This window comes from Pieris napi, chromosome 3 (assembly GCF_905475465.1).
Source record: "Pieris napi chromosome 3, ilPieNapi1.2, whole genome shotgun sequence".
In the NCBI taxonomy this organism is placed as follows: domain Eukaryota; kingdom Metazoa; phylum Arthropoda; class Insecta; order Lepidoptera; family Pieridae; genus Pieris; species Pieris napi.
In genome coordinates this window covers 10,009,399-10,021,643 of record NC_062236.1, presented here as the reverse complement: position 1 = coordinate 10,021,643, position 12,245 = coordinate 10,009,399, and the positions used below count along the sequence as shown (strand labels likewise).

At 32.7% G+C, this 12,245-nt stretch overlaps 1 protein-coding gene across 1 annotated transcript in view; it reads right to left on the bottom strand.

Moving 5' to 3' along the window:
* The window catches only part of LOC125063537 (ABC transporter G family member 20-like), a 40,705-nt gene extending 29,614 nt beyond the window's left edge, over positions 1 to 11,091 (bottom strand). Inside the window, exon 1 of the mRNA XM_047670033.1 lies at positions 10,922 to 11,091. The gene's annotated coding sequence lies outside the window, so the exon portion shown is untranslated. The remainder of the gene's footprint in view (positions 1 to 10,921) is intronic.
* Between the last annotated feature and the right edge of the window lie 1,154 nt (positions 11,092 to 12,245).

Sequence of the window (12,245 nt, the reverse complement as noted above, 5' to 3'; positions counted from 1 at the left end):
CGTGTACTGTACTGAACTCCTCTTAAACGGATGGACCGATTTGAATGTTTTTTTTGTATGGGTTTGGGTGGAGCCCTGGATGGTTAGATTCACAAATCAGCCCGGCAGATGGCGCTGCAGTCAGTACTTTCACACTTTGTTAAATATCCAAATAAATCGCTTTTAATATCATGCAGGACAACGTCTGTGGGGTCCGCTAGTTTACAATAAATATCTCATCATATCTTTCTAATTATTTTGGAATCGACGTAAATTTCAAGAAATTTTGCATTACCTTACCTGCAAGGCTAAAACTTAAAAACCTTTAAAAGTGTAATTTTATCAGCCATTACGTTTGATAGCTATCAAATTACAAAACACAAATATCAGCAACGTTTTAATTCCTATTATTTTATTCAAACAATAATTTTTCGTCACGTTAGTTTATAAATCTAGGTCGTAGCGAGAGACAATCGCCATTCTATGTAGGGTTGTCACTTTCTTTTACACAAAGCTGGAAAAAATGTGCAAAAGGAATGAATATGAAAATTAGAGACTGTTCACTTAACTAACTAAAACCATTTCATAAATGGATTGTATTTTTTTATAGAACGGGGCAAACGGGCAGGAGGCTCATCTGATGTGAAGTGATACCGCCACCCATGGACACTCTCAAAGCCAGAAGGCTCGCGAGTGCGTTGCCGGCTTTTTAAGAATTGGTACGCTCTTTTCGTGAAGGACCCTAAGTCGAATTGGTTTTGTTTCTTATTGCAATTGTTTCTTAAATATTTTTTGTACAAGTTATCGGCCTTATGTGCCTGACACATCGTGTTAATTTGTGGATCTAAAGGTGGGAACTGACCAAAGTTACGATGTGTAATGTAGCAATCGCATCGAGCGTGTAACGCATCGAGCATGTTACGCTGTGTTTTAAAATCGGCGTAACATGCTCGTCAAACGTCTGTGCTCCGCTTTCGCCGCCAGTGTTCACGAGATGGCCGACAGCGAGGACGCGTTGGTATCTTTGATTCTACTTAATTATTGTTTCATCCAAATTAAGAAGAAGAAAAAACGTTACTGGAGACCAAACTTATTTAAAAACAGAGGCTTATGTGGTGGTTTGTCATTGATAGCAACTTTGAAAAACCAAATGATTACTGGACAGTATAAAAACTTTGTACGCATGTCTCCGATCGATTTTGAAGAACTGTTGAATTTATTTGCTCTGGATGAGCTGGGTTCCACAACACTTCCTCTTTTCTGCCATTTTATAGAGAAATACAGAGATTTTTCTTTGTTCCACTCCATGTTTGATTGATTGACGTGTGATTACTCGCGATGCGCGTGCGCTCGGGACGACTTTTGACAAAGAGCGTACTGACCGAACCGCGTACCACTCAAAGGATTCGCCAAAAAACCGACAGCCGGGTGGAGCACTCAAAGCGAGCAACGAGCGGCTAGTTGCTCGCTGGTTTCCCCGTAACACGACGTACTGACTGCACGAATGCTCGCTGTGTAACATTACATTACATGTTACATTACACCTCGTAACGTTGGTCAGTTCCCACCTTAAGACATGCCGATACCTCATTATGTTTAACTTCACCGTATAAGGAACTATTAATTGCGAATTCTTGACTTAACTTAAATCTAGTTCCAAGGGCTGTCAAACCATTTCTTCAATATAAAGTTTAGAATATTTGATAGCGCTCAAGACATGATTGTGACTTGAAATACGAATTTGAATAAGGGCACACACACTAGTAGAATACAAAATACATTAGTGCACTGCTGTGATTGTAATCAACGACTTCCTGATAAACATTTATACGGTTAGCGCCTCAATACACACTATAAAAAATTCAAATGTATAGATAGAGGCTGGAATAGTGTAAGCTTTTTTAGGAAATTTTTTTGTTACTAAAAAATCATCTTAATTTTTGTGTTGCCAGCCCTACTGTATAGTAGGCAATGCATCGATGCAATAGTAATTTAACTGTTTTACAATCTATTGTGAGATAAAACAGATCTATTGAGCGGCTTGGGAACATTATGTCAGCTACTGGGCGTTCCAGTTTCCAGGTTATATCATAAAACATGTATGCGATGAATAAGAAGATTCATTTTTTATAAGCATAAAGTTTTGCGTTGTTGCGTAAGAATTTTTAACATTTTACTATTTGACTATAATGTACAGAGGCGGCAACTGATTCCAACTCTACGTATACCATGTAAACTAACGGACAGAATAAGTGACATCGTAAAATACGTCTATTAGTATGAAAAATGCTTCATGATTTATGAGGCGCAATAATTTAAGTTATCTAAGTTAATATTTGATTTTTCACAATGTTAAGTGATACTGCCGCCCATGGACACTCAATGGCAGAGGGCTCGTAAGTGCGTTGCCGGCCTTATTAAAATTGGTACCCTTTTCTTGAAGGACCCTAAATCGAATTGGTTCGGAAATACTTCAGTGGGCAGCTGGGTCCACATAGTCGTGGTGCGTGGCAAAAACTGCCTTAAAAAACGCTCAGTTGTGGAACGACGAACGTCGAGGTGATACGGGTGCAATTCCGTATTCAGCCTCGACGTCCGATGATGAAACTTAGCTGCAGGTATTAATCCCAAAAACTTCTCTGAAGTCATAATACGGCAATGATATATATAGTACGGCGGAAAATCACAGCCGATATATAGCGCGTAACTGATCTCATAAATCCAATACTTTTTGATATAATTAGACAAGTGTTTATTGTTCAAGTAATAATTAATAATCATTCAAAAAAGATGTTCAGCAAAGATAATGATTCTTTACCAACCTTGTCCCTCAATACTTCTGACAATTTAAATACTATTTATATCAATCCTAACTATGTAAATAAATTTTGCATTCTTTAATATAAATAAAGGCCCTGGTGGAGATGAAATACATACCATCTTCCTAAAACGCTATGCCTAATTAAACTGCTCCCATTTCTATGATCTTCCTTAAATCTATCGAGGAAGGTATGATTGAAGGAATGCAAACTGGCTCATATAGTATCAGTATATAATAGAGACCCTAGAATTGTTTTTGAAAACTATAGCCCAATCTCAATACTAAACGTTTTAACTAAAGTGTTCAGTAAGTTGTGTACCCAGATATATTTAGAATACTGTCCATGTGATTGGAAAAACGTGGTTTTATAACTACTACAGCAAACCTGAGTCTTTTGATAGTACTAAAAGCCACGGGTGAAAACAAGCACATCAATGCGATTAATACTGACTTTGAAAAAGAATTCGACAGAGTTGACTAGGCAATACTGATTCGTAAACTAGAAATCGAAACTAGAATCAGTTATTCGGATAAACGGAGACCTTTTGGGGAGAATCGTACATAACAAATCGTTGTCAAGCGGCTACCCATCGGTCTGATTTTATAAAGGATCAATCTGGCGTTTCACAAGGGAGTCTTCTTGGCCCTCTTCTAATTTATATATATCCTACCTTTACGATATTTGTGAAAAAATTACTCACGCTACTTAATATGGTCAAGTTTACAAACAGTCTGAAACTGCAGGAAGACTTTGTATAAGTGTCAATGTCAATAAATGTACTCTTGTGACATTTTCCCATAGCCGGAAAAGGTACAATACCGCTATATACTGAATAACGAAATTATTAAAAAAATCATACACTGTACATGACCTTTTCTCGACAGGAAATTAACTTTCTCTACTCACCACGATAATGTTAACAATTAAACCCACAAAATCTTGGTTTTGCCTTACGAGTTAGTGAAGAGTTTTAGGGTTACGATTGTAAAAAAATTATACTTTTCGTATGTACGATTTATCGTGGTGTACTGATACACAGTTTGGAATCCCAATTATAATACCTACATTGATAGTATTGAGAAAACACAAACAAAATTTAAACACCTTAATTTTCTTACGAGTAACTAAGACCAGTAGGTACCTACTACATAAAATTAAAAAAACACATTATACAGACTCTTATATCTCATTGTACAATTATATACTTATCATTCTTATATGACATTTATAACGGCAAATTCAATTCAATGATGAAAACTGTGCGGTAATAAGAAAACCAAGCCAAACCTAGTTGCAGTATCCGATTTCCGTCTTTTTTGACGAAGCAATGTTTTAGGACTGTATTTGTGTTGATAAAGAATTAAAGTTCAGTCTTTTAATATGTACTTAATTTAATAAAGTAAACTCTATAATCCGCCATAAGTCACAACTAAATGTAAGGTATAAAAATGTACGGAAGGCTGAGGTTTTCCGATCATAAATAAATTAAATAAATGTGAATTTGATTGGAAGAACACAATTCCTTAAAACCCTTGACATCAAATACACATTTATAACCAATGATTATTATTTATTAGGTAAGTAATAAATACTTCTAACGAACCTTCAATTGTTTGGATAGCTAATAATAATTGTTAAGTCACGACTATGAGCGTGACTTTACGAGTTTGTCCTAAGAAGGCATTCAACGTTTTTTAGTGTTAACAAATGTTTTCTCACATCTGCGTGTTTAAGGTTGCGTCTGTTTTATAAGATATATATGTATATAAGTTATAAATCAATGCTTATACAATTTAAAAAACGTTTCGCATTCGTTACTTTGGTTTTCAACTCTGAGGACCTGTGTTTTATATTCGCTCAACACTTGCTCATACAGTAAAGACACATTGTGACGAAACCGGCGTATTTAATACGACTATGTGTTAGCACAGAAAGCTGATCACCCACTTTGCTATAAATAAATGTCCAATGAAACATACGGAAGTAAACACAGCCCACAGAAGGTTGTAGCGCGATTTAATTATTTTTAATTTAGGACATTAATCTGTGGATGAAATATTAGGTATATGTTTAGATTAAACCAAAACGTCGCTTACAGAGCTGGGTAGGTAAACTCAACTGGGTAGGTAAAATAAAATAGGAGAAGATAAGGTAAACTCTCATAAGAGAAGAAGCGCTCTAGGATGAATACTAGGGTAAGAAGATGCGGAGATAATAGGAGAAGATAAGGTAAACTCTCATAAGAGAAGGAGCGCTCTAGGATGAATACTAGGGTTAGAAGACGCGGAGTTAATAGGAGAAGATATACCCATCTCCCATCTCCTATGTAGTGTATACTGCACCAGAGGGTTTGAGTGTAACATGCCGTTAAGGTCCCGGTGGAATACGAGAGCGACCCCGGAGGCTCTGTAACGCGGCATGAACTACTCCAGGTGGCTTCAGTGGGTATTGCTCACCAAGTATCTTTTCCACCTCGGATTTCAAAATAAAAAACAGGTAATATCTTCAGAGAGGTGAGTATCCATAATATTTATATAAATATTTTCACCCCTTTATCGTATGTCATTAATAACATTGTTACCCAAGCGGAAGGATGTCTGTACGCGGAAAAGCCATTTTCTAGAATTAATGTTATATTATAATGTAACTCCTAATGCAACTTTTTGTAATCTCATATAATTTCCTACTGCGAATTGAAGATTATGCCAGTTAACATCAAGGGTGATATAAGACCCTGCAAATTCTGGTATAAAAAAGAACTTTAATTTTATCGTAAAATTATATATATAATTTATATATTATTAAAAATTAACCAACTCTTCTAATTGAATAATGAATAACTTGAATATGCAACCCAGCTGCAAGACTTGACATTTAAATATCTGTCTCGAAAACTTGTTTATAGAATTGTTTTCGATAACTTTGATTAAATAAAATATATTAATAAAATATTAAGTTTTTGAAAGTCCATTGAATTATTACTATTTTTACAATACAAAAATATAACCTACTCCAAAACTCTACAAATTTACATGCGTTTTCCTCCTCTCATGTCACTGATAAAAATAAAAACTTTAGTATAAAAAAGTCTCATACAGGACAAATTGTGATTGTGTCTCATACAGGAAAACAGGAAAAATTGTGAGGCAATTAATTAATTAAACAGGTAAAGCAAGACAGCAATTCCTTTAATTCCTCTGGGTATTAAATGTAAACATTGCCACGTATGCGGAGTCGCGATCACGAAAAATATTAATACAGATCAAGGAAAATAAAACAAACGGCCTTCGGAAAGCCGGCCATGACCTATGCCAATCACAATCTCTATATGAAATTCTCGTATCACAATGTTCGTTCCCATACTCCTCCGAAACGGCTCGACCGATTTGTATGAAATTTTTTATGCATATTCAGTAAGTCTGAGCATTGGCTACTATCTATCAAACCCCTAAATAAGAAGGGGTGGCCGACCCAAAAAAAAAAAAATATTTTTTAGAATTTTTTTTTTGTTTTTAATTTTTTTAAGATACAGCATACAAAAATACATACAACCCCTAATTTTCAACCCTCTACGATCAACTCCTATTTTTTATATTAAGTGATAGTTATTTTTATTGAACTAAAAAAATGTTTCCTGGAAATAATATACTTGGCAAAACAGCGTTTGCCGGGTCAGCTAGTTACATATAAAATTCTTTATTGGATCTATTTAAATATCTATTTAGAAGCATTTACCAGTACAAATAATCAATAAAGCTTTTGACGATTGGTGTCTTATGGAGGTTTTACAGTTCTTTCTTCTTTGTTCTTCTTTGAAGCGGCATCGTAAATACTTAATAGTCTTAGGATTGTATATCAAACATCCAGTTTCAAGAGATGTCAATGAACTTCATCAGATTCGAGAGAGATATTTCTTCTTTGAAGACTCGTAAAATCATGTAGTTTACTAAAACAATAATTGGGAAGGGATTTCTCGATTTGACGCGTTGCATTAATTAAACAATGTATTCCTCCTTGAACAAAATACATATTAATAATACAATCACTTCACGAGGCTCCGACATTGTTTTCCATATTGTTATAATTACGTCATTTTCGTGCCCTCAATATTATTGTAGATCTCATGATAAGAAATGCTGCTTCATATTAATAAAAAGATAATTTATTCATGAAATTTTATTTAAGCTGGTGCACTAATTATAAAAAAAAATCACTATGCAAATCACAAATGCAATGTACAAAATGCTTTTTCTTATTTTGTATCTCATACTTATATAATATAACATATTATGTGTGTAGCTTAATATTAGTAATTTAAGTGTTCAAAATTTTTATTGCCGGTTTCGATAAGCACTATAAATATATATTTTTAAAATATTGAAATCAGTTGATATTTCTTCGAATATCGAATAAATTTTGTACTAATACAAAATTTATTGCGACATAACAATTTTATTTTTATTGGTTTTTCATAAAAAATACAAAAAAAGATATTGTAACGAGACTGTAATGTTATATATATATAATATATATAGGAGCTTATAAGCTTACGAAAAGCTTCAAATTTTTAATTATTTGCATCCGAGGTCTTATGTCGTAAACATGTTTATTTAACTTTCAACTTGTGTGTTAAATATGTCAATGTTAAAATAATTAAAACAAACTTGAGAGGAATGCTATTTACATAAAATTATAGCTAGGTACTATAGATAATTAAATCCTTTGATAGCTGATGGAAGTGTCTCTTGTCTTTGATATACTTATTTAATTATACAAATGCTTGCCAACGCTCGGCACACTGATACATTGGTACAAGAAAATAAGAAAGAGATAAACAAAATTTAATTATAAAATTTAAGGAAAATTGATTTCAAAGAGTGAGGTCAGCAACTATAGATATCCAGACCTAGCTTGTTTAACAGAATGCTAAAAAATAAAAATAATATAGAATAAAATCCAAGGAGTTTTGACAGCTCCAAAGACTAATTTATGCTTTCAGTCAGGTTTCTAAATGCGATAGGAATCTTGAGCGACGTTAAATTTATTAAAGTTTTTTTGGCACACAGATACAATTCAGTCATTCTTTCAGCAGTTAAAACTAAGAACCGCATGAAATGTGAATTTTTGATATTCGTATATATAAAATGATGACGTCAATCGCAGTTTAATAAACTTACTTTTTTTTGTGATAAATTTTAATGAAGGAAAATTAAGAAACTGATAACATAATTATAGAATAAACCTTATTATAATGCTTTTTGTGCAATTATATCTTTATTTCCTTGTTAATATCATTCTTTTTTTATATACCAGGTCTGAATAAAAATACTTTCTAGGCTATATAAATACACAAAGTCACTTGACTAGACTTCTGCCTCCAATACAGAACATTTAAAAAAAATATGTGACAAACTTTCTTCTTAAAACACAAAGATCATGACGGAAAGTCATTCGATTATAACCGTTAACAAGATTGTATCATTAATAATTGTATGTCTTATCTAAAAGCGAGTATATGGGATCACAGGACACTGTATGAGTTGGGGAATTACAGGTAAGATTAGAGCGGTAGTGTCGAAACATGGCGTCTTAGCTTAGCGGAAAGTCTTGACTCTGTCCTGTGCTTTAGTGCCCAACGGTTTTTTTTATATACATGTGTCTTTACTAAGACATCATGGAACATTACAATCTAGCCTAACTTAATACTAATAAGTAATTTAAGTTTAACCTAATTTACTAATAAGGATTTTTACATAAGAAAGTTTCCAATAACACTACTTACAGTCTCTATTAAAGGGAAGACACTCTGTTCTTGTGTTCTATTTTTTTCTTTCACTCACTGTGTATTTAGTACTGACGTGATCGGTTTAATGTGGAGATATAAATGCGTGCAGCTTAATGCCTAAACCACTGGAATATTACAATTTGACGACTTATAAACATTTTATTTTTGAAGTCTCTACACTTCATTCATAACTTGGTCAGGTTTTAGACATTTTCTAATCTTTAAAACAGCGCAAACTCCACGCTTTGTAATACTAAGTCCGCGCAAATAATTGTTGTAACCTAGAAATTAATTGCTACTGTGTTTGTGCCATTGTCTTTGGTTTACGCGAATTTTTATTAAAATCCATTCAGATTAAAGTAGTTAAAAATAAAATTGAGCAGTTCGCCTAGTGGCTTCAACGTGCGACTCTCATCCCTCATCCCGGATGTGTACCAAGGGACTTTCATTCTTTGTGCACATTTACCATTCCCTCGAACGGTGAAGAAAAACATCGTGAGGAAACATGCATGTCTTAAACCCAAAAAGTCGACGGCGTGTGTCAGGCACAATCACCTACTAGCCTATTAGATTAACAAATGATCATGAAAAATATATATCAAACTCGACTGTATTTATATATTTTCTTGCTTGTATGTAATTTTAGATTAATTATTTCTATCAATTAAATTCTATCAACGTCTCATACCTAGGTCAATAAACCAACATGTAAAGAAATTGACCTTGTCTCCTATTCGGGCCTTAACACGCTGATATATATTCAAAACGAGTAGTCGATTATCATTGAGTCTTGCAAAGGTGTCGAAAGGATCCTTGGTTTATTCTCATTGATAATGCAATAACACTTAAACTTATAGAGGATTGCTATCTGAGCTTAGTTAGTTAAACTAATATGTAATCTTTAACTTTGTGAAAATGGACACCGCAGAGGTTAGGAGCACAGGAAGATTAAAGTGTTTGCGATGTACCGATTCTAATAAACGCTAATAAGGGCAAAATTGTCGTACAATTTCAACAAAAAATATTATTTTATGATGTTCTGCAATATGTTTAAAAACATTTAAATGTTTCACATATACGCCAAATGAATTTTTTGTAGCGTCGAGATAATTCGCTGGATAATTAAATATAACAGGAAGATATATACGTAAAAATAAATAAATAAATATTAAAGCTAATTTATTTGCGACTTTTATAATTATGTACATATACAATTATTTTGTTTATATTTAATATGAAATATACGTATCAACAGTGATTGTAATTGAGATAAAATTGTATTCTTGTATGTTTGTACCTAATGAATAAACTCAAAACTGGAAAGAAATTATTAATATAGGCTATTAAATAAAATATGTTTATTATGGAATATAAGATACAGGTATCACTTATTCCACGTCATTGAATTTAAATTGGTAGACTTCCCTACTCATCGGCAAAGAAGACAGAGGGTGTAGGTCGAGAGAAAATATCGCAAATAAATTAGAAGTAGCCTGTCTAGCATTAATCGTTAACTTTATAGTAAGCCTTTTTACACAGCTTTTCTTTAATACATTTCTTAAATTTATTAAAAGGCAGAGATAAAAAAGACCTCTGGGATATTTGGCCCTGCGATACCGAAATAGATCGCTACATTTCATTATAGAATATCTATTAGCAAGCTTATAGTTTTGAACGGCATATGACATGAATAATAATGGTAAGGTATGTATCATAATAAACTGTGGAAGACTTTGAATAATATTTTTATAAACCATCTTCTTTCTCGGTTTCTCAGGAGTAAATAATCGATATTTCATACTGTTGTACGACAAGCTTAAACTTTGTAAAACATAGTGGACCAATAACTATGTCAGACAAACTGAAAGTTTAGTTTGTGCTAATAATTTGAATTGCAGAGATCGACTGTTAATGTTAACAGACCTTTTTAATATCTGAGGTGAAAATCAAAGATAACAGACCTAGAAATAAACAGTCAAGAGTTTAAAAGAGTGTAACGAACAATGATTTTCTCATTTTGGTTCTACTTTCTGAATTCGTGATTCATACGTACCCGTGTTTTAGTGAAACTTGCAATAATTATGAAAGTTAGCCTCTCTTTTTTGTAACATCTAAATATTATTATACATTTCATCAACATAATTTTAATATAGACGGTTCGTTTGTCAGTATAATTCAATGTGTAAACGGATTTTTTTTCAATAGATTAGGTACTAATGAAGGAATTTTATTCCAAATATCGATCTTTTGAAATGTGAAATAGTTCAAATACTTTCACATTTACATATTCATTTATATAAAGAAAAACAATCTAAATAAAACCACAATAACTTACCAGACAATAAAAAAATCACTTCTTTGGGAACAACACTAAAATAAAAATTAAATCACTAATTACACTTTTTATAAGAATTTCAATATCAACGGTAACAATGAAATGCGTGCGTCAGATTTTAATTCGGAACACGACACGACAACACGATATCTGATTTGAAACTGCCGCTTGCGGTCAAACGCAGGCTCTCTCTCATAAGCAGACCTAACAACCTTGAGAGATACCATTCGTAAAAAAAACATTATAATAATTACTTAAGATAAACATAATTGTTATTTAAGAATATTAATATTTATTTTCTTCATATTTCTAAAATTATTGTAAAAAAAACCTAAATTATTATCATAGCCATAGCTCAATAGGAATTCTGCAATTAAATATATTTGATGAAACCCATCAATACATCAATTGCGTGTTGTTCCCACGAGTATGAAGTGCCTGCTCCTATTTAACCATGCTGATAGAGGACAAATCTTTGTTTTTCATTTTTTTTGTGTGGTGGAGTGTTTATTGCCAGTCTACGCCCTTGATTTGGGAACTGGCAGTAAATGTAAAGTGAGAAGCATTTAATATATATTTCTTTGTTGCAGTTAATAAGTGTACATTGTGTTACCTATATGAATAAATGAGTTTTGAATTTAGAATAATTTTCCTGTATAGGTCAGTAGGTGATTAGCTTTTTATGTTGAGTTTTACATCTGGTTTCCTCACAGTCTTTATTGGCAAGGCAAGTGTTTATTGCGATTTACGAATATAACAATCCTTACTATTTTAAAACATTAAAAATAATTAAACCGAATAGATATGATAATGTCATGACTATAGTTTATATGAAGCTGTCACATAACGTACATATGTTGGGTACTTATTGTATATTTTTTCCTATAAAAAACCTGATTTTAATATTTATATTGTAAGCTTTTAGTTTGACACGTGTACTTAATATTTTAAAACGTTTTGTTTTTCATCACACACATCGTGAGGAAACCGGCTTACCTTAGACCCAAAAAGTCGACGGCGTGCGTCAGGCACAGGAGGCTGATCACCTACTTGCCTATTTGATTAACAAATGATCATGAAACAGACACAGAAATCTGAGGCCCAGACCTAAAAAGGTTGTAGCGTGACTGATTTATTTTTTATATATGGTATGTAAATCACTCCCGATCTGATTTATAAACTATTTAGATAAATGCTAAAGATATGTTCTTTTATTTACCCAAATGAGTAATTTATAGATTTAGTATTAATGTATAGTTTATTCGGACTGTCTAAACATTTTAAGTCTATCTTTAGGTGTAAATTTCACGGTTAACTCGAACTT